The sequence below is a fragment of the Neopsephotus bourkii genome, unplaced genomic scaffold (assembly GCF_033783945.1).
Source record: "Neopsephotus bourkii isolate Nb327-2 ecotype Australia unplaced genomic scaffold, CSIRO-AGI_Nbou_v1 NB_1080, whole genome shotgun sequence".
In the NCBI taxonomy this organism is placed as follows: domain Eukaryota; kingdom Metazoa; phylum Chordata; class Aves; order Psittaciformes; family Psittacidae; genus Neopsephotus; species Neopsephotus bourkii.
The window spans coordinates 643,817-665,243 of NW_026901568.1; the positions used below are offsets into that span (position 1 = coordinate 643,817).

The window sequence follows — 21,427 nt, forward strand, 5'->3', positions numbered from 1 at the left end:
ACCACCCAGGCAGCAGCATCGGTTGGGATGGAGCTTGAAGAGAGGACAAGACAGCCGAGGATGATTTCCTCTTCCTAGATTCTGGAGGACACACTGTTCTGAAGCCCCCAGCCCTCCAAATATTTGCTTGAGGTTTGCTTTACATGCAGAGCTTCCTAGCGGAATGGCGAGCATGCAGAGCACATTCCTCTGCTAAGTGTCTTCTTCAGAATTTGGGTAAATACCAGCACATGCCGGTCCAGCTCACACAAACTATCTGGATCCTAATCACGGGAAGAGTTTCAATGAATGGCTATTGCCTTGCTGCCTGGTTTTCACTAAAATCAAAGACACAACTTAACTGGTTTTATCCTCTGCTAATCAATATCATTAAACACTCAGAATGGACACATTTATCCCAGTAAATTGTTACTCTAAACTGTATTATTTAGACAGAAAGGGTAGCTGTAACCATGCCAGGAGGTTCTAGCCAGTAAAAAAAAGTGTCCTGTATGTAAAGAACTATCCTTTACAGTAATGAGGCCATTGCTAATGTTAGATTACTATCATATCAGTACTGAGAAATTACTGGATAGTGGTAAATTTGAATTTAATTTAATCTTCCTGCCTTTCCCCATCCTCCCCCTGGACATGAGCATCAGCTGCAGAGATTGTTTGCTTGAAAGAATTGCACACTCAAGTGGCAAATGCAAAGCTTTCAGAACACTTTGTGCTCGAGAAGGGCGCAAAGCACCATCAATAAACACCTCTGAATCCTTCCTCCCACTACAGTAGGATGACATGCCTACATGCCTTACCCGACATCGCCATTAAGCTGATCATCAGGATGTAGCATTGTTTCAAGCAAAACCAGTCACAGGAAACCAGAAGATACCAGAAACAGTTACACATGGGCAGATACAAGTACAAAATATATTTCTTATAGCCAAGGCCAGTCACCAGGAATGAGATGTTGAAGTTGAGGAGCTGCATGAAATGATGAAGTCCACCCCCTTGGATCCCATCAGTATGTCTGGCCCAAGCTTAAGCTGCTTTAAAGCCTCAGGTCTGCCTTGAACACTCCTCTGCTCATTTTTCAGCCAACTTCCTAAGGCCTGGCAGGGATTTTTATCTGAGGAATTCCTGAACATGGAGCCACCCCAAAGCAGGCTTTATCTGCTTTCCCTGCTTTCTGTGCTACCACTCCTTGTATCACATTATATTAAGCGGTACACTCCTGCCTTCAGGTTTGCACCAGACATTTGCTATGATGTTTCTTTGCCCTGCCCTGTGCAAACCCCCTCTTGCTTTGATGTTTATTTGCAGACCTGGCCTGTGTTGTGAAGTGCCACTTGACTCAGAATTGCAGGCCTCAAAACCATTTACTCTGGAGTTAGGGTTACAAAAGCCAGCTCACATGAGACCACTGAAACAAGAAAGTATTTCAAGCAAGTCTTTCCAACTCCTCAAAAGAAAATCAGACTGGACTTTGTTTTCAGCTTTCCATGATTTTTCTCCCTGTGCACAAGCACCTTTCACCTTCTTTATCCTTCCATATAGAATCAACCTCCGAATTTAAAGTCACAAGCCTCAGGGATGGCCTGTCACATTCCACCAATGAAGGCACAGGTTGCAAACATGCAGAATTTCTCAGGATAAATAAACCACCTAAGATTAGCTGACCCCAAACAAGCCTCTCCTTTTTAGGGACATATACTACAACAACATGGTAACCAGCAACCCCAGATCCCCAGAGCTTAGAGAGGGTACAGCACAAGTTGCATGAAGCCAAGCAAAGCCTGCAGGAGAGTCAGTGATAGCAGGGACTGAATGTGATGTGCAGCCTTAAAACAAAAGCCCTTCTAGCCCGCAGTGATGGGCATTGCTGCTGAAAGCTACTCTTACACCTGCCTTAGCCCCAGAGGAACAAAGCAGGCTACACACAGGTGTTATGATTCATCTACTACAGACTTCCCAGCCAGACACTACCTCCCCTCCTCCTCCCAGATCTTTCATTCTCTTCCAGCAGCATGATATCAGCTGCTCTGGGCAAAGCAGTACCTACAGCTTTATCAGACATCTTTTTATGTACAACAGGAGTTTCTGCTCCCACCTGCCCCAGACCTGGGAGAGTCCCAGGGTCTGATGGCTCCAGGGTACATACAGGATTGGGAAGCTCTATGAGGAAGAGCTGGAGACAGCATCAGGCAGAGATCCCCCTGTGCTCCATCCAGCACGCACACACATTACAGCAGCACGTCCCCAAGACCTCCGGAGGTCCGGCACTATCATCATGCTGTACCCAGAATGGTTTTGCAGAGGAAGACAACAGGCACCAATGATGAACTGGCAGCAAAATCCGTTGTAACCACAGTATGATCTTCACATCCTGGTGAAGCATCACTGAGAGCCCTTTAGTACCAAACACAGTTTACACACACCGTGTATTTTATAACCACATGCCACTGTCCTGCATGAAGCACACAGGAAACAAAAATCCCATTTTCCTCCAATTCGCTCCAGTTAGTTGTGTAAAACAGTCTACTTCTTTTAGTAGGATGAACAGGCTGCTACAGGAACATCTCAACAGAGCAGCTGATGGTGCCATCAGCAGATGCTGCATTAGGTCTACCAGGAAGTTCTGAATGGAAATGATAGCTTACACCTGTAGCTCCATCTCCTCCTTCCCATTCCAAGGAAGTAAGTGAGATTTTTCCTGTAAGATAGGAACCAGGATTTTAAGGTTTGCAAATAGCTTCATTTGCCATTTCCCTGTTACTTCTGGCAGTCCTTACAGCACCACTTCACAGCCCAAGGGTACAAAACCACATGGGTAGAGGGAAGCTGATACCTAAAATCCAGGTGTGTGAGGACCAGGTCCCACTGCATTGCAGTTGGAAGGGTGTGGAAGATAACACAGCCAGCTCAGACCATAGTCTCCAACCTTCCTCCTTCCCCAGTAACATAACTACATCCTCACTGTGCATTGAAGGCATTTAACAGCTCCACCACCGAGTCAAGTATGCCCACTGTTGTTTAAGATGAGCTGTTACAACACAGGCCAACACACCTAAGTGTTAGCTGGGGACTCTAAGTAGCTTGTAATAAGATTTAAAAGTCTGGAGTGCAACTACAAAAATTATTAACAAGAAAAAGCATTAAATACTGTTTCTGGCACTTCAGCACAGAGGTTTTGGCCTGCAACTACTGCTCCTTCATAAGGCACTTCTCCAGGACTCATCAAGTAAGGGTTGCACCCTTAAACTTAGAGGAACCAGGTCCCACAGAGCAGCCAACCATCCTGCTACCTACTCCCAACAGCCAACATCTCTCCCTGCAGTCTCCACAGTGCAGGTCTCAGCTGAGACAACAGAACACATCTCCCAATCTTATCTTCATGCCTTTGCACAAGTCCAGGAAAGGAATGACACATCTTTACTGAGACAAAGAAAGAGCCATAAAAGCGATGAACACATTTCTCCCCCCCCCCCCCCCCCACCTTCAGCAGGGCTGCACGCAGCACAGCAATGGTCAGAGTATGAATCTCAGATTAAGTGAAACTAACAATACCCTGCCAGGCAGTTCATCCTCGGCAGCAGCATTGCCACACTTGCTGCTCCCCACTGTATTCAGCTAACACCAACTTGCCTTAGTTTCCCCTCTGGCTGCTCTCTCCAATTCAGTCTCACCCATGGCTAGCTGCTCTTACTCCCCCCCCCCCACGTTTTATTTCAGGACAGGCCTGCAGCACACCACCAGTGTGTAAAAACAAAACCAAACAAGCACAGCTCCGCAGAGGAAGTGCCAGACACACAGTCTGCCACACAGCACAACCCACCACCCTGTACTTAAACAGCAGAGCTGGAGACAACAACTGTTAAAGCAAACTGGGAGCCTTATTCCCGGTGCCACGAAAATCCCACGCAGCTATGTTTTAGTCGGGAGCAAAGATGACACGCTCAAATGTATTTGAATAAACATACCGTATCTCAGCTGCTGCACAGCCCAGGCTCCATTCAAGTAGTATGGAGGAGTCAGAAGGAGGGGAAGGGATTTCTCTCGCAAGAAGAGAGGTGCAGCTTGCCCCAACAAGCATATGACGCTGTGACAGGGTGTAACTTCTGAAAGACGAGATGTTAATGCGTTGCTAACAAATCCTCTCTGACGTTAAGCAGCAAAGCTAGTTGTGCTGGGAAAGAAAAAAACAAAGAAGAGAGATTCAGGCTAAGAATGAGGGAGTTAGAATTACTTACACCAGCTCCCCAACGCTCAAAGTGGAAAGAACCAAGTTAGCAGCAAAGTTACCTTTAAGGTAACAAGATACCTTCAATATACTTTAACAAGGGTTAAAGGTGGAGCTTACTTTAGCCTGACTGAATAGCTTTTCCTAAAGATTCCTTCCAATACCTTTGTTATAAAGCTCGTTTAACAGTAGAGATCTGATACATCAGATGCTGCATCAGGACCTTTTTTCTTCCAGGCTCCTTCTTCATCCAGTTTGATTTTTCACATGCAGGTCTACATTACACACACACACATATAACAGACCCTTCTCCTTTGTAAATCCACCACATACCCACACAGCTTTGACCCACATCTCCCCTCCCTAGGGGTGGACAACCAAGAAATGCCCATCCATAAAGATCATTAAAACAAGCAGTTCAGTGCATCACAATAACAGATCTTCCTGCAGGTCTGTAGTACTGAAGCAGCGGTCAGTAATGTTTTTAAGGATGAGCAAGGTTTTAAGGGGGAAGTAGCATCTTTTGTCATACCAGTAATTCCCAGTACGCACACCTGCTGTGAAGCTTATCTGAGAAAGCCTATGGTTCTCCTTTCCTTCCCCCAATGAAAATTCATTTAACTGACCAACTTAAACACACTAGCATCAAGGCTTCCTACCAGGTTCATGCTATCACTTACAAAACCAGCTGTACAAGTTTGCCAGTGTTCCCTGGATGTCCAAAGCTAGTGAGGACACATTCATTAGATTTCAACTTCACCTCCTGTTGGAAACCTGTCACTAGATGACTCCTCTCTTTGTTTCCAGCAGATACTCACAGCCAACCCTTACAGTGATTTACTGAAGTGCAATGAGGGCTAAAACATGGAAAAGGAGATATGCTGTTGCCAAGAGAGGCAGACTCACATGGTCAGCATTAGGAAATACTGACAGATAAGCACGTAACTGCTTTCTCCATGCCAGATAATGCATCAGCCTCAAGGCTGCCAAGCAGACACCTCCTGGAGCTTCCTATTTCTGCCTCCCATGTAAGCAAAATTAGGTGGGGCTGGAGAAGTGATTAGGAAAAGTTACATCGCCAAGCTTTTCCCTCTGCACAAGAACACAGACTATTAAACCAGGTAAAGGTGCAACTGATTTTTAAGATGATGGTTGAGACAAGAGCAAAGTTAGAAAAAATTCAGTTCCCTAGATAAAAGGAATATTCATTTTGGAAGACAGAAGGATGAACCAAGTCCAGGCATTCAGAATCTCTAATACATTGGCAACGCTATATACACATCCCTTCATCCTACCAACAAGGATGTTTGCTAGTGGGATGGAGATGCCAACTGCATTGTAGTTGCTAAAACATTAAATTCTATCAACTTTCTGCTAATTTTTTTGACACTGGAGGGTGAACAAGTAATTCGAAACACTTATTCTATTTTATTGCAAAATTGAGTAATATGGTTCAGATTAGAAAGACTCCTACTGCAGTACATCCTTCTACATTTCCCACGCTTCAACTTTCCACTCCCTATGCAGCTATCATATGTGGTGCAGTCATTTGACTGAAAGAGTATTATAGAAGTCTTGGTTATTTAAGAATTGCTGTCTCACACAGCATTCCTGCAGACAAAGGCATATCCTTCATATTACGCACAAGAGGGAATTATGTGTCAGAGTTAAAATATGCTTAAATTGTTGGATCTGCAACAATCTGGAGGGGTTTGTAGTTTGTTTTCTAAACTAGGAACAGAAGTCTAAGCTTAAAGTGAGGAGAGAAAGTCAGAAGAAAGAAAGAAAGAAAGAAAGAAAGGAAAGCCCCAAATTATTAGACGACTGCAGCTGTCTCTGTGCACTGACTGGGGACAGGTTGGAGATGCTTCCCAAGCTCCAGGTACACATTTGCCCATCATTATTGCCTTCAGGGACAAAAAAGCATGACAGACTAAGTCAAGGTTTATTTTACACACACATATCCCTTTCTTTTTAAATCTTGAGATTTAAACATCCTACGTTTTGTAAGAACTGCTTTCTTTACTAGTTTCAGTCCCAGCTCTCTTGCACAATAGCTACCGAACATGTGTACATCTGCTTTCCATAACATCCAAGCAGCACTGCTAAGATGGATGCAGTAACTGTGTTCGTGTAACCTATACATTTAGCACTGCAATGCCTCTAGAGGTATTATGTCACATAAAATACATCAATATGCTATGATCGCAGCCCAAGGCTGGATTACGGATGGCAGCTGCCTTTTGTGCTGTGCCCAGCCAAAGTCCAGAACTATGATTCTGCCAAACTGCTGTCCTACTCTTCCTCTTGGTTTTCTAGACTCCCATGCCCCTTGCCAAGCTGGGTTTGCTTTCCTCTAAAGTAACCCTCACCCTTCTACATGTATCATCCTCCTCTCCCTTACACGAGCCTTAAACCAAAGCGAGCACATCAAGCATGGCTATACGAAACTACTCCTCAAGATCTGATTACAAGGTGACAGCCTGTGTTCCTGGGACCAGGGCAGGCTGAGCCAAGTGAAAACACTCGCCAAACTATCCACCAATTACTCTTATTACTTTCTGTACTTTAGAAACAAGCCTGACAAGTCTTTATCCAGGACAAAGTGGTCTCTGCCCCAAGATACTTCTAATGTCTTTCCAAGTCCTTGTGTGGAGAGAAAGGAAAGGATGCACAACTTTTGCTGATGCTGTTTAACCTACTATTTAAAAATAATCAAAATATTCCAGGAGTGCTTCCTAATCTTATGCTTCACTTCAGGTGAAAAGAGGGGGAATAATCAGTGGGATCATTTATAAATAAAGCTGGAACATTTGGGAATTGATATTTGAGTAAAACTCTGCAATTCCACATCTCCTAAAAGCACATAAATATGGTATTCCAAGGAAACAGTTAAACTCCACTTGAAGTTCTGGCCTTAAGGTTTCCATTAATCGTGAGAGAGTCAAGCATTCATCATCAATTCTGCATCTTTTGTCACTTGGTTTTCTGTAAGACTCCTTGGGATTGAAAGCCTTGAAAGTAATCTCTTTCTTGGAAAGTTTTTGTGGGGACGATAATTCTCTGGAATCTTTTACTGTAACACCATACAGCAATAATAACCAAAACTGTGCAGAAAAATGTGTCTGTGTTTTTGCTTTGTTTCCGCTTCCATGTAAAAAGGGTTTTGTTTTCTATGCAACACAAGGTAAATGGATTTGTTTCTAAAATCACCTCTCCTACACTGGGATCTGAATAAAAAATAAAGGCTTAATTCTATGAAAGAGATTTATATGGAGATTAACCAGCCTATGGAACTCTAAGGAACTAAAGATAGCTCAGACATTAGCATGAGAAAAACTGTAGGGCTATTTTTTTTAACACATATTAAAAAGGGGTTTAGAACCCATCTCCCACTGTGAAAACACATCCACACAGCAGAGCATGTCCAGGCTGTGATGATTTGAACCGACCACTGCTGATCACCTGTATGCTCTAAGAACAACAAGCAGTGGCTGAAATGGTTCTTTTGGCTCAGTATCTGGACCATAAGACCTCAAAAGGTACCTAAAGGGTGTGAAAAAATTCAGCTTTGAACTAGAGGAGTGTTGCAATGATTCATCCAAACTGGAGGAATTAAAAGAGAAGGAAGGGTGGATTTGGGCTTCATACATTCGAGTTCTGTGTATCTTGGCAAACACTCTTGGGCAACAGTTACTATAATACTTGGATAAACTGACAGATAACTAACAAGATAACCCCAGTAGAACTGCATCTCTCCTCCCCTTTTAGCATCCCCCTTCCTTTGCACTGAAGTTTTGACAACTGCTTAAATCTGAACCTCTTGTCAGCTCTGTGTATAGCCAGCCCACCAGTTTAGTCTCCGAACAAAGAGGCCATCACATAAAAGCATATCCTTTGCTGATTTAGTTCTGTAAACAGACTACACAGAAAACAAAACTCCTGAAATTACAGTTTACATGTTTTCAATACGCAGTCTGTGTTTTCCAAAAATTACTACAATTCTGCAGGAACTATGATTTTATGGTTTGTTGTGTTACTCTAAATAGCAAAGGAAAACAAAAATCCCTTCTTTCCATAACCTATATCATTTAACCACAGAACTGTTAACCATTGCTGAGAGCACTGATGCATTACAACTGGGGGGCAAGAGGAAGGCTTAATGCTTTGAAATGGCTTCAACAAAACAATAGAGCTTTGCCTGTGGCTTTTCACCATTACATCCGATCCAAACTGCTTAGGCTGTTAAAAAAGATATACATGCTCTAAGCCTACCAAGGAATTGTTCTTACAACTAAGCATCACCACACAATGCTGCTGGTGACGTACACAAGATAAAGACATAGCTCATTTATCAGCGATGCCCAGCGACCTATTTAGTGCACCCAGATCTTGACTTAATCATATTCTCAGCAAGTAGTTTTAGGTATTGACCAATCTTACAGCATATGGCATGTGCTGGTTTATCTGAAGCCTGATTACAAACACAGAGGTACCAAGCCCAAGCCTCCCATCCATCGGTCCTTCCTGTGATAATGCAGTGATCTAAAAGCCTTGATCTTTCTCTCGTGTGGTTGTGTGCGTTTTACAGCTGTCCCCAGCTGCTCAGAAACCCTTAAATCAAAATAAGGCTGATCTATGAAAACTGTTGTCTGCAGGCAACTCTTCACATTCACTCCGCAATCAATTTCCATGTTAAGCACAAAAACTGTTTTGCTGTGGTGCTCCAGTTATGAAAAAAACAGAACACGAGTCAAAGCTGTTATTAGCCCCTAAGAGAATTTACTATTTTATATTCTAGGTTTCAGTACATAATCCAAGAAGAGGAGTCTGAAATATGATTTAAGTACAAAGGTTTCATAGCAAATGAGCTCAGGAAGAGACATAATTTTTATTGTCACACTGCCTGAGCACACAAAATCTTTCCTTCCCCATGCCACTCCTGGAAGGGGGGACCAAGAGCATCTCCAAAGTCAGCTCCTCTGGGCTAGCTGTGCCACCCAGCTTGGACCCATAGAAATGCAGATCCTGGTGCTGATGACCAGCCTGTGACTGCTCCTGTGCTGAACCTGTGATCTGAAACCAGCAGATGGGAAGCAGCACTGAACAAGACCAGCACTGTTGAGAAACCACATGAGCAGCCCTGTCTCAGCTCCTCTAACTCTCCTACAGCTAGCTCGAATATATTCCCAATAGAAATGGAAACCTATACAGAAAAGACCAAATATTGGTGCCATCTTTGCATTCATTCAAGTGTTAAGTAAGTCATATGCAGTCAGATGAATAAAGTCAGCATCACTGGCCTTCCTCCTTCTTCAGCTTCACTACTCTAGATTTCACAGCTAGGCACAGGCTTATAGAAAGAGTAGTACCACCTTGACTGTGATGCTGCCTGACAACTTTAGGACTTAGAAATCATTTTACACTATATTATAGCTCCTCCTCTACTTATTTTCCTAGCTTAGCCTCTACGCCACCACACCAAAGTAAAAAGTATCTATTAACCCTGGGATTGTGCAGCTCTGCATGACAGCCAGGGCACACCACATGGAGTTCATGGCTCAAAGACCAGCAACTGTCAGTGGCACTGAGACCTAGAAGACATGGGGTGCAGAGGGTTAATTCACAGCTACCTTACTCTGTCCAAAAATCACACATCAGCCCGCCCTAGGAAGGGTAACCAAGGCTTCCTACCCATGTTGTCTAAATAGCCACAACTCCCACCAATCCATCCCTTTTGCCACTCCTTATATTCATGTAACTGCTCTAAAACAGCATCCTAGGGAGGGGGAAAGGCAAACAAAAGACATTATAGGCAATTTATATAGGAAATCAATTAAATTCAGACATCTCATTAACCTTCTAACCTGTTTATCCCCCAGCTTTAATTTATACTACCACTTGCAAATGGATTTGACACATTGCCCCACCATTTCCCTGGAAAGGTACAACAGGCACGAACAGAGCCCTTGCATCCCAGAATATTCCATTTACCCAGGTCCTCCCCTCCCTACTCCCTGCCATTCAGCAGATGCTAAGAGGCATTGGAGGAAGAAAATAGGATACAGAAAATATGCAAGAGCTCTTTGAAAATGATGCAAGCCCTGCAGTGGGCCTCCTTTTTACCTTTTGCTGCTTTAATTACAAGAAACTAAGAGCAGACTTGCCTACACCAAGAGTGCCCATCCACAGCCACATCAGTGGCAACAGAGCTCACAGGAGTCTTTTCATGCCACACTTCACTTCCTTGGCATTCATAAGACTGAACTGACCAATATGCACTGAAAATAAGTTATAGGTGGAGTGTGGAGTTTTGTTTTTAATGATATATCACAAAGCATGGGAAAGAGCCCTGATTTCTATAGCTGAGATACATTCACAACCTTTGCTCTGGGGAAATTCTATAGCAATTTCACCTCACCAGCCAGGAAACACCCTTGTTTCAGTGAATAAAAGCCCAGCATCCTCACAGTAAATCATATTAAAATGGTCACCAGCAGGTTAGACCCCAGCAGCTCACTCACTCCTAACACACTTTCAAAGTTATGGGATTTCCAGGGCTTGACACACTGTACAATCTCAGTCTTCTAAGATGACATGCATAGTTCTAATATACTGAAGTGCGTGTTCTTAGTAAGGGTTTTGACATGTTTAATACAGCAGAATCAAACCAAAAAGATGAAGTCTGACATAGCTGTACCCATGCAAGTCCAAGGGAATCAGCAAGATGAATGTTTATATGAAAGAGATCATATCAGCAAGATGAATGTTTATATGAAATAGGTCAAACTTTAAAATCTGTGCAGCTTCCCCCAGCAAGCACTGCTAACTTCTGCAGAATGGGCTCTTTTAAAGAGGAAAGAGGCAGCTTCAAGAACATAACCGTTAAAAAGCAGAGAACGCAACTGAAAGCACATACAGTTTTCTAAAGGCATGTTCCTGGCTCTGTGTAAACCAGGAATAACTGAAGCACTGCACCTTCCCCAGCCTGCAGACCCAGCTCTCCAGCCAGTGCCCCTGCAGCTGCTCAAATGTTTCCCAAGTTACAGCCAAGTAAAAACTGATTAAAGACTTGAGCATTTCACTGCAGCTATTGGGAATCCTGCAGAAGGTAAAAGAATGAGCTCAGCTGCTCTTTGCTTCCTATTAGGCAAAACCCTAAATAAAAGCAGAGCTTTAAGAACAAAATCCCCCAAAGGAAAAAACCAACAAGTCCCCCAGACAGCACTGATGTTCTTCCTGTGTCAGCAGAGATATTCCAGCTCTTTCAAATGGATCCAAGGCTGAAACTCAATACACTACAGAAGATGAGGTCTGGATCCTTCTGAAAACACTGTTCTAACAAGCTCCTAATCCAGCCTCTCCCTAAATCTCATCCTCTGGCCGCTACAGCTATTCCAAAACTTTTTCCCAGGAACAGTGTGTTGAATACAACAGTCTTCAGCTAACATTCACAAAGCTACATTCATTTAGCCAAGGATCCACATAGTCCCATGCATAAAAACAAAGGAGGCAGTGATGTCAAAGGTAAAGCATTACGTTACTTTACATCACATTACTGACTGGGTTAGGAAGCCCAGTGTCAAGCAAACAGCGTTTCGTTTAATTTAAACTGATACAAAGCAGTGCACAGGCAACCAGAAATCTCCTCCCGTTTGCAGCCTCAGAGTGAAGTTTATTTCAATTTAGTTCAAACCCAAGCAACAGCAGTTTGAGTCAAACTGAAACACAGCTGTGACACTCGGTGGTAAATGGAGAGTTTTCCCAGAATAGGTAGGTCTGGACTTAAAACTCCATAGGGGAGAGGGGAAACGCGTGTCAGGGTATGGTGTCCGCAGAGAACCTGCGGCTAAGGAGGGGTGGAGGAAGAGAGAGGCGAGAGGAAACACACCGAGAACAATACTGGGAAAAGGGCTATTCTGGGCGACAGGAGGATGCGAGGCTAAGCCGGGCAAGCAGACAAGTGCAACAAAGGCAGAGGAAGAGCCCTGGGCCTCCGCCGCGGGCCTGGACGCGTTCCTGCCCAAATGGGTCCGTCCACAGCCCGGGGGGGACCGGCGCCGTGGCTCAGCACACCGCTCCATGGCTACTGTCTGTGGGGTAAGGGGAGATAACAACGCCGCTGGATTCCCTCCTGCGAGGCAGACAGCATCGGAGCGGGAGGACCTCCCGGACCCCTCGGTCCACAAAGGGCGCTCATTGTCTGAAAGCGAGTATTTGTTATCACCAAGCCGCGAGCGAGTGGCAACCGTGACACTCAATTCCTCATCGCGCTCCACGGGGAATTGAATCCTCCTCGGGCGCTCCCAGGTTCGCTGTCCTTGGCGGCCCTTTCGCTCCGCCAAACACCCAACTTGAACCGAGCGGGATGCGGGGACGGGGCGGGCAGAGATGCGGGGTGTGGGGGGGAAACACCCCGCGAGGGTGTGGCCGCGCGTTTCCCGTCGCCACCACGGGGGGAGCCCCAAGGCTTCGCACCCCCAAAACGCACAACACCCCCCATGGAAGCCCCGCGGTGGGGATGGGCCCTCCTTGTCCCCGCAGCATCCCCGCCGAACCCCACCGGTTCTGCTCGGAGAGCACCGCACTGCTTACCTTGTCCGGGCTGAGCGGAGCGCTGCGGGCAGCGCTGGTGGCGGCCGCCCGCTGAGCGCACGGGGCTGCCGGCGGAGCCCAGCCCGCCTCGCCCGGCCCCCCCGCATGTACCCCTGGCTCCTCACCGCCCGCCCGGCGGGGCAGGGCTTAGCGCCGGCCCCGCTCCCCCCGCATCGCGGCGAGAACGAGGGGCAGCTCCGCCCCCGGCTGCGGAGCCCCCGCTCCCCCCGGGAGGGGAAGGACACACCGAGAGAGCCGCGCAGGATGCGAGGGATGCTCTGGTCGTATCTGTGCGTGTGCGTGTGTGCATGTGCACGGGCAGACGCGGGCTCACCCTTCGCAAAGCGCTGGAGCTGCCCCCGGGAGAGGGGACGCGGGAGAGCGAGAGCATCCTCAGCTCCAGCGAAAGCCGAAGTACCGGAGGGACGTATCCAGCCCCTCTCCCCACAACTGCCAACACCGACAATTCCCCTGGACCCTCTGCAGGTCCTCCCCAGCCTTGGATTTGTTCCCAGCCGTAACTCACAACACAGGCAGAAGATGCATGTCATCCCCTCTGAGGTGATATATGGAAATTTCTACAGGGCAATGAGAAGGGGGCTGGATTTGCCTAAATCCATCTATCTCTGTTCATAAAGGCCCTTTGTCATCCTTGCAGAGTGAAACAGAACAATGTGTTCAAGAATATCCATGCTGGTATGTTACAAACGGCTTCTTATTACCATATGGAAATGGACTGCCTAATGAACAGCAATCTGGCTATTGTTTGGGGGTTGTCAGATAAACTGGAGGTGCTGGCAAACCATGGCTTGCCATATGAAATGAGCAGCACCATAGCAAGTCCTACATATTCCACAGAACAAATCTCTGCAGCTAAAACAGCACTTGGGTTGTGAAGGAATTCACTCTGATATTTTGCTATTAAAGAATATGCTGCTATTTTTGCCTAAATGTCACAAATCCTTGTTCATTCATTTAACCAAAATTAAGAGGATCAAAATCCTCCGAGGTAAAGAGGGCTGTTCTTAACCATCTGTCCTGGATTCAGGACATGTATTTGACATGACATCTCGCATCAAATAATGGTTATTAACCCCAGCAACACCAAGTCTTTCTATTTATCACATCTACAGACTACAAGGCCAAGCTACCTCATACTTTTCTTAAAGAAGAGTAATAAACACAGCTTGACTCGCTTACAGATTTGTAAGTATCTCCATCTATGCTCAAGCAGGATTCCTTGGCTGCACCCACACCAATGCTGTTCATACAGCTTATTCTCTTGCCTCTCCTCTCTCATTTCTGGTTACACCTGAGGGCCCCTACGACGGGATTTTGTTGCCATCTGACTTGTCTGGGTTTCTCTTTCCTCCAGTTCCTCTGTGGCTATGGTTTGGGGACTGAAGTGCTCCCAGATGTTTCCTGTCACCAGGAAGACAGCAACATTTCCCCCCTGCAGCTCTGTGTTGCCACAAATCAAGAGCAAAGCAATAACAACTCCAGGTTGTCATGTTTTGCACATCACCCTCCAAAACTTTCTTCTGTGTTCTCTGCATCTTGTGCATCCTTTCTGCCTGCTGACTCACAGGACTTCATCAGTTTCCTGCACATTCATGTGATGGAGCTCATCTGCCCCCTAGAAGAATCAGATTATTTTAGCTACATGTACTACTACATCAGCAGTCTCATTGCTTCCTAATTTCCAGCCATCACCAACCAACCCACAGTGGACTCTGTACCACAGAAGATGAACCACCACTGTGCAGTCTCCCTAAAAATATTGTTCCATATCAAAAGAAATTCTAACACTACCTACTACTGGATTACAATTCCCCATACCTCCCTTCCTGTATGCAAATACGTGGATAGGGGAAATTACACTGACAGTTTGATGTGATGTATGCATCCATTTACCTCCCACAAATAATCCTAAATCAAGATCTGGAGGCAGGAGTGAGCTCACTTTGAACAGGAAAGGTCAGCCAATTTCTGTACTAGCTGAAATAAGTGTTCTTTATCTCATTTATAACTGCATTATAAGAAAATCAAAATGCTTGCAGAGAGTAGTGCAGATGCACCTAAACCAACGCTGCACAGAGAATGAGTGATAACATTGCATGGCAGCAGAGAAGACCTTCTTATGTGATAGATGAAGGGGTACTTGACCCTAAGATACCAGCCTAGACCAGGACCCCGTTTTGGCAGGTGTCTAACAAATCCACAGGGCCTCTTGCCCTCAGGAGGGGAGAAACCAGACAGATGAAGCACAGACAAATGAACCCAAAGATGTGGTTCGCAGCAAGCCACAAAGTTTTTCCTGCTTTCAACCAAGCTAGCTCACACTATATGTCTCACATCAAAATGCCTCAGCTTTGGTGAGAAACCCCAGTTCCAGTCCCTGATAGGGCACAGAACTCAAAGCAGGACTTAACAATAACGTTAACTTTTGCCTTTCTTGGCCAACAGCTATTTACACAATTCAAAACTCCGGAGATGAAATGCATTGCAGCGCAATTAGTCAACATATCTATTTCCTGAAGGTTGGGCAGTCTGAAACAAAACCCATGCATTCCTAGCCCTGAAACATCACTTTCTGGATAGCAGCTTCTTGAGTAAACATCTAAGGCCTATGGACATGAGAGTCAGATTAAAGATATCTCAGGAAAAATGGCTGAATTTATGCTACTTTCCTAATGTGAAAGGTAGACCCCATCACTGTCCATAGCTCTTGGCAAAATCCCTTTAGAGCAAGGGAGGAATATTGATGTTTAAAAAGGTACTTTGCCTCTCTGCTGAGATCTACCCCGATGTTAATCCGCACCAACTGCCAGAGTGGGTGTCATTTATTATTTAGGATGAACAGCACAATGCCAGGCTAAATGGACTGCTAGTCTAACCCACTGCAGCATTCTTCTGGGAGATCCCAGAACAGACAAGCTCTTCATGTAGTTTGGCACTGACATACACAGAGCCTAAGATGAGCATCACTTGAATGATGGTGAGGGGCACATTTGCTCTATTTCATGCCCTCTGCACAGCCAGGCTTCACCCACATGTGCTAGCAGCAGATATCTAGGTTTCTTACAGGGGCATTGGGGGAAGAGCTGCTGTTTAGGCTGATGCAAAAAATCCTTTCAGATTCTTCTAAACCAGAATATGCAGATTCTGAAAGCTGCTCAATCCTGAAAAACAATTCAGATGCTTCCATCTGAAATAATTTCCCAGCCATAATTTTTTGTCCATTTCAGAACAGATCTGCTGAGCTAGATAACGTCTTTACCATACACAGTTACTCTGTGCTTGTGCAAACTAACTCCCCATGTTTCTATCACGAAGAGGACTGTTGCTTCCAGGACAGAGAAGAGCTTCAGGCAGCTGTACAGGGCCAGGCCAGGCTGACAGCCTCATCCTGTGCACAACCCTGCTCCTCCTATGCACAATTCTTTTTCCTCCCTGAAGAAAAGGAAGCGAAGCTCCCCATCCTTCCTCCTTTCCTTTCTTTGCTTCTCCAAAACCTCTTCCACATCAAGACCTTTTGCAAGTAGTGTCTATGCGTGTGGTTCAAATGAAGAAGTGGAAGACTGGGAATGGGCTGCTGGCTTTTCACTGTTTTCAGATTCATATCAGTGAGTAGTCAACTTCTATATATTTTTAGAAAAGGAAATGAGGTAAATAAAATGCAGAAAGATAAAGTGATGTAATTTAGCTGAACTGCCAAAACACACAAAGTGTTGTTATAAAAATATACCAGCAGACCTGAGGCCTGAGAAAGTCTTTACAAAGCCAACTTCTAGATGCCAGGATTCAAGTCCAAGGTCTAAATTCAGCATGTACATTCATATATGCTTAATCTCAGCTTTCAGTGGGGCTCCCCGGGTATTGTTGGGGCACCAGTGCATCCCTAATGTCAGCAGCCTGTTTGTGCCAGCCAGTTTTACAAAGCTTGATAGGGCTGAAGTGTCTTCCTCCACCTTGGCACCATTATACAACTCCTGTCCTATTTTCAGGTCTAAGTCCATGTGTACTGTCCAAATTAACTGCATTTTCCCAATTGTCTTGTTTCAAGTTGGTTCCCTTCACACCAGTTATCGAATAAAGGGTGTGGGATGCATTCAACACTGGTAACAGTAAGCAAGGAAAATCTTCCTGTATCAGTGCTGCTTTTACCCTTACCTGACAAAGTGTCTTTCCTGCCTTATTTGTGGCTGAAATTAAACCTGTGACATAAAGATTCTCTAACAGGTGTTGGATTATCACTGGGGATAAGGATTTTGTTGGTTGAGATAACAATTCTGGGCACCTTGTCCAGTTTCAATAATGCCTATTATTACTGACACCGGCTTGTGATCTTGTTTTTAAAGGGTTAAAGCTACAACGCTGCTATAGCAGCACCTTGGCTTGTACATATGGTTCAGAGTGACCTGAACTGCTTCACAAAGAAGGTGGTTGTTAGTTTCCCTGGCTTGCAGACAGGAAAAACAGGGAGATGAGAAATAGCATGGTCCAGTCTTATCACACTAGTAGAGAAGTAACTAAAATTGAAGTATTTAAGCAACAGAAAATGGGACTTCAGGCTCTGCCCAGCCTCATTAAACAGAAGTTAACCAGAAGGCATTCTTGCTTTTTATTAAATGATGTGCCCACACACAACTTTCAGAAGTTGTCTTGCCTGTATGTGTGCTTTAAAGAGCTCATTGATCAAACTTGCAGAATGCCCAAATTATTTTTAGTTATCTGTTGCCTTCAATTTAGCTGCACCGATGTCATTTTAAAGCATTAAGCTCTATCAATGTGATGCTTCTTAAAATGGGCAAAAAATAAGGTTGATAATTATGTCCAACAGTAAATAACCTCAAATCTTGCTGCACAATCTTTTTGATTTAAATGTGGTTCTGCTAGCAGATAGTCTAACAATTGTAAGCACCATTAGTCTTGATAATTTGCTCTTTCCTACATGTACATGTGACACTTATACCCAGTGTCCCACCGCCAGTTTTAGTCTCCACGTCTTACAGAAAAGATTTGGTGATGGTCTTTTCTGTCCTTCACCCAGGCTGAATTCAATGCCCAATTTGAAAGACCTAAAATGAGACCAGTGACCTAAGCTTTCCTCATGCTATCACCCTACATCTCCATTCTTTGAGCTTGCAACAATATGTTCCATCTCCCCACATTGTCTGTTAACATTGCAGATGCAATACTGTCTCCTACCCAAGTACCTGGCAATAGCTGAGCTCAGAGTCTGCAGAAGGAGTGGAAGAATTTTCTTTTTTTTTTTGTCTAAGCCCTTAATTTTGCCAGGGTTCCTAAAAAGAGGCAGTTCTGTGGGATAACAGCAGGAAAAGAAATGCACATCCAGGTCCCAAACATGCTCTCACAGATCTTCACTTTATCTATGCTCAGTAATACCAAGAGAAAGCAAGCTAGAGGCATGAGTACTACATGTTTTATCACTAAAACTGCTCCCACAGAAATCATGGTTATTCTGATGGCTGATAGCACAATCTACTGGGCTTTTCTTGCATTTTCCTCTCTTCGTTATTCACTGATCCTATTCCTGTTTCCATAGAATTAAAGACTTCTTAAGGAGTGGCTCATTACAAGTATTGAGTTCAAACACCTTGCACTCCATGCTCCATAGTATTTCACCCAGTGCTTACTGTAGGTCTCCTAAAACATGCTGAGCAAGAGCCTGTCTTTCAAGAGGACACGCTATGTCTGCAGCACCATTAATGCTAGAAGGTGTTTCTTTCTGAGACTATCTCTGCACCCCGATATATTTCATCATAAACTCTGAATTTTTACATTCACATGCCAGTAAATTTGTGCATTCAGACTGACTTGGAATATTCATTAGTTTTTAAAGGTACACTCAGAAAACAATTTTCCAGTTTTCTCATGGAGTCGTATTAACCCCATGAGATTTAAGTTGCATTCCCCCCATATTTCAGAATGTTATCCAAAGTTTAAAAATCTGACTTTCTAGTACCAAGAGGACCTAGAAACCTTGCTATATATTGAAAAACGCTACTCACTGTGTCTCAGCAGGAGATCAAAGGCACAACGCTAAGATTAATATTACCAGCTTTCCTTATTTCTTATAGATGGTGATGGTTGACCAGCAAGAAGTGTACAGGCTGAGTCCCAGAACTCCTCACAGATCCATCCGTTTGTGGAGACACCTTCTTTGTGTCTCTAGCTTAAAACACCTCCAAAACTTTACTTCATTTCCTCTTCAGTCTTTGCTAAGCTGCATTTGAACTCTAGGTGAGAGTCAAACATTAATCATGCCCACTATGGAGTATATGAGGCTAATAAATGAGGCTCTGGGGGGGCTCTTTAATTAGCCCTAAAGGTCTGGAGGATGGGCAAGGCAAGCTGCAAGGACAGCCACTATTACCAGAGTTAGTGGCTGTAATTGCAGCACTTCTGGGTTGCAAGGGAGAAAAGCTGCTTGCATGACACTGTGTAAGCATCCATCCTACCATAAATGGTCTTAGAACTTTTACCTATTTCTCTCACTTTCTACAGAATATTTTACCACATGCCCAAGCCCATTCACCACTTTATTGGGCTGTTACTTTATTTGCTCACTAGAGAAGGGCTGTCAAACTTTCTCTCTGATGCCACAAGAACAGTTTTATAGTTATTTCAGTTCTTGTATATCAGGGCCAGACCTTAAGGCTACTTTGCTTCTCTCTCCAGGCACATTTAACAGCCATAAATCAGAAGCACAGCTACTCTGTTAGGTGCCAGGCATATCTTGATGGCTAAATGGGGGCTTGATGTGAGGACTTTTTGTTTTGCCTTTCTACCAGCCAGTCTAGGAAGACACATTAAGATAGAAAATAGCGTAACACTAGAGACATATAACTAGCTAAAAATACTGCAAGAGGGTCAATGGACATAATTCTGACAGAGTCCTGCTTGTTGGATCCCATTTATTTGATCATATAAGAGCTGAAACTGTACCAAAGGGTTTTGTTATACTGGTGTCAAGAAGGAATAATGACATTTAGCCCATGAGTTTTGCTCTGTCTCTTCAGTAATGCAACCTAGATCAGGGCCTGACCCTGAACCATCTGAAAAGAACTTGCTGACCTTCCATTAGTGCTCTCAGCCTCCAGAGTGCTCTCCATGGCTACTCTGAAATGACTTCTGGTGAATGAGCAAGCTATGCAATTACACTCACAGAGAGTCATGGCCTCTCCATATATCAAGGGACAAAGCCTACAAACATGTCCACCATAAAACTCATCTATGGTTCAAAAGAGAATGCCATGTAGCTCCATAAAGATTAAGCCATACATTAAATGCTCACCCCCCACCCCAAACCCCTGTAAATTCAACTATGGTAAGCTCACCATCTAAGTCACACTTCAGCAGCACATTCACCCTGTGATTCAAATCACACAGAGGTAACCCACACAGCCTCAATAAGAAAACATTAGTACAAAGCTCACCAGGACTACAAGATAAGCTGAACTCCACGATGCCTTCAGACACTGCATCAGCAACACTTATTCAAAAGCTTACTTCTACAGTGCAATAGTAACAAAAACGCTCCCCAGGGTTTAAAAAGCAGATTAGGAAAGTGCTTGCTATGGAGGAAATCAGTATAGATAACCTTACCTTTGGCAAAGGGAACCTCAAGGCAGAGAGGGCCAGCAGATCCCTAAAGCACATGGAGCGGAGCATTGCACCCCAACAGGGAAAGAACCTTGCCAACCAGAGTTCAGCCCTTTGGTATCTGAGCAAAGCAAGCCCAGAGCTGGTACCCAACTTCAACCAGGAGTCCAAATCATGAAACCAATTCATAGACGATACAGATCCATGGTCAAGCAGGGAATTCAGTTCCTGGAATAGGGTACACAGCCAGGAATGGGTGAGCAATTCCAACACAACTCAAGGGCAGAAGGTACTAATACCCCTCAGGTGAGTTTAAATGGTACTCCTGGGCCCATGGGAGTGGGTGGAGGCACCAGGTGGGGCCAATCAGGGCCATTAAGGCTAATTAGTGCCCTTAAGGCTCCATCAGAGACCTTTCCAAAGCAATTCTGGACAATTTCACAGGTGATCTTTAAGCTTGTTTCACAATCACAACAAAGCCTTCACATCCTGCAAGTATTCATCTCCATTGTGAGACGGTGCAGACATTTCCACTTCCAGTACGGGTAAAGAAGAGGTCAGAAAAGTGCTTGGTGCAGAGAATTTAGATAGTACTATTCTTTAGATAGAAGGTGTCTGTGTGTGAGAAAGACAGGGTACAGTAACCTGCATCAGGAAAAAACCTGAAAGCCAGCTGTGATTTTCATAAACTGATTTCAGGGCAGTGTAACTGCTTCACAGAGACAGGAGGCATTGCAATGGGAGTACCTAAGTTAAAGCTTTGTTGTCTTCTCTTCTTGCAATCGAGAATAGAGTTTAAAACCAGAAGGAAGGTTTTGGTTTTTATTTCCAGCTAGCATGGAAGGCTGCTTTCTATGGATTTTTCTGTCTGGAAGAGGAGCAGAATTTACACTTGTTTATATTGTATGAACACACAAAATCTCTAGACCACAGTATAAAGGGGCTTCTAGAAATCATCCACAAGCACCTGACTCATTAAAA

General features: G+C 44.5%; 1 protein-coding gene across 1 annotated transcript in view; it reads right to left on the minus strand.

Annotated features, from left to right (window-relative positions):
- The window catches only part of FRMD4B (FERM domain containing 4B), a 139,090-nt gene extending 118,374 nt beyond the window's left edge, over nt 1-20,716 (minus strand). Inside the window, exons 1-2 of the mRNA XM_061362073.1 lie at nt 20,450-20,716; nt 3,963-4,168 (exon numbers count right to left, since the gene is read on the minus strand). The gene's annotated coding sequence lies outside the window, so the exon portion shown is untranslated. The remainder of the gene's footprint in view (nt 1-3,962; nt 4,169-20,449) is intronic.
- Between the last annotated feature and the right edge of the window lie 711 nt (nt 20,717-21,427).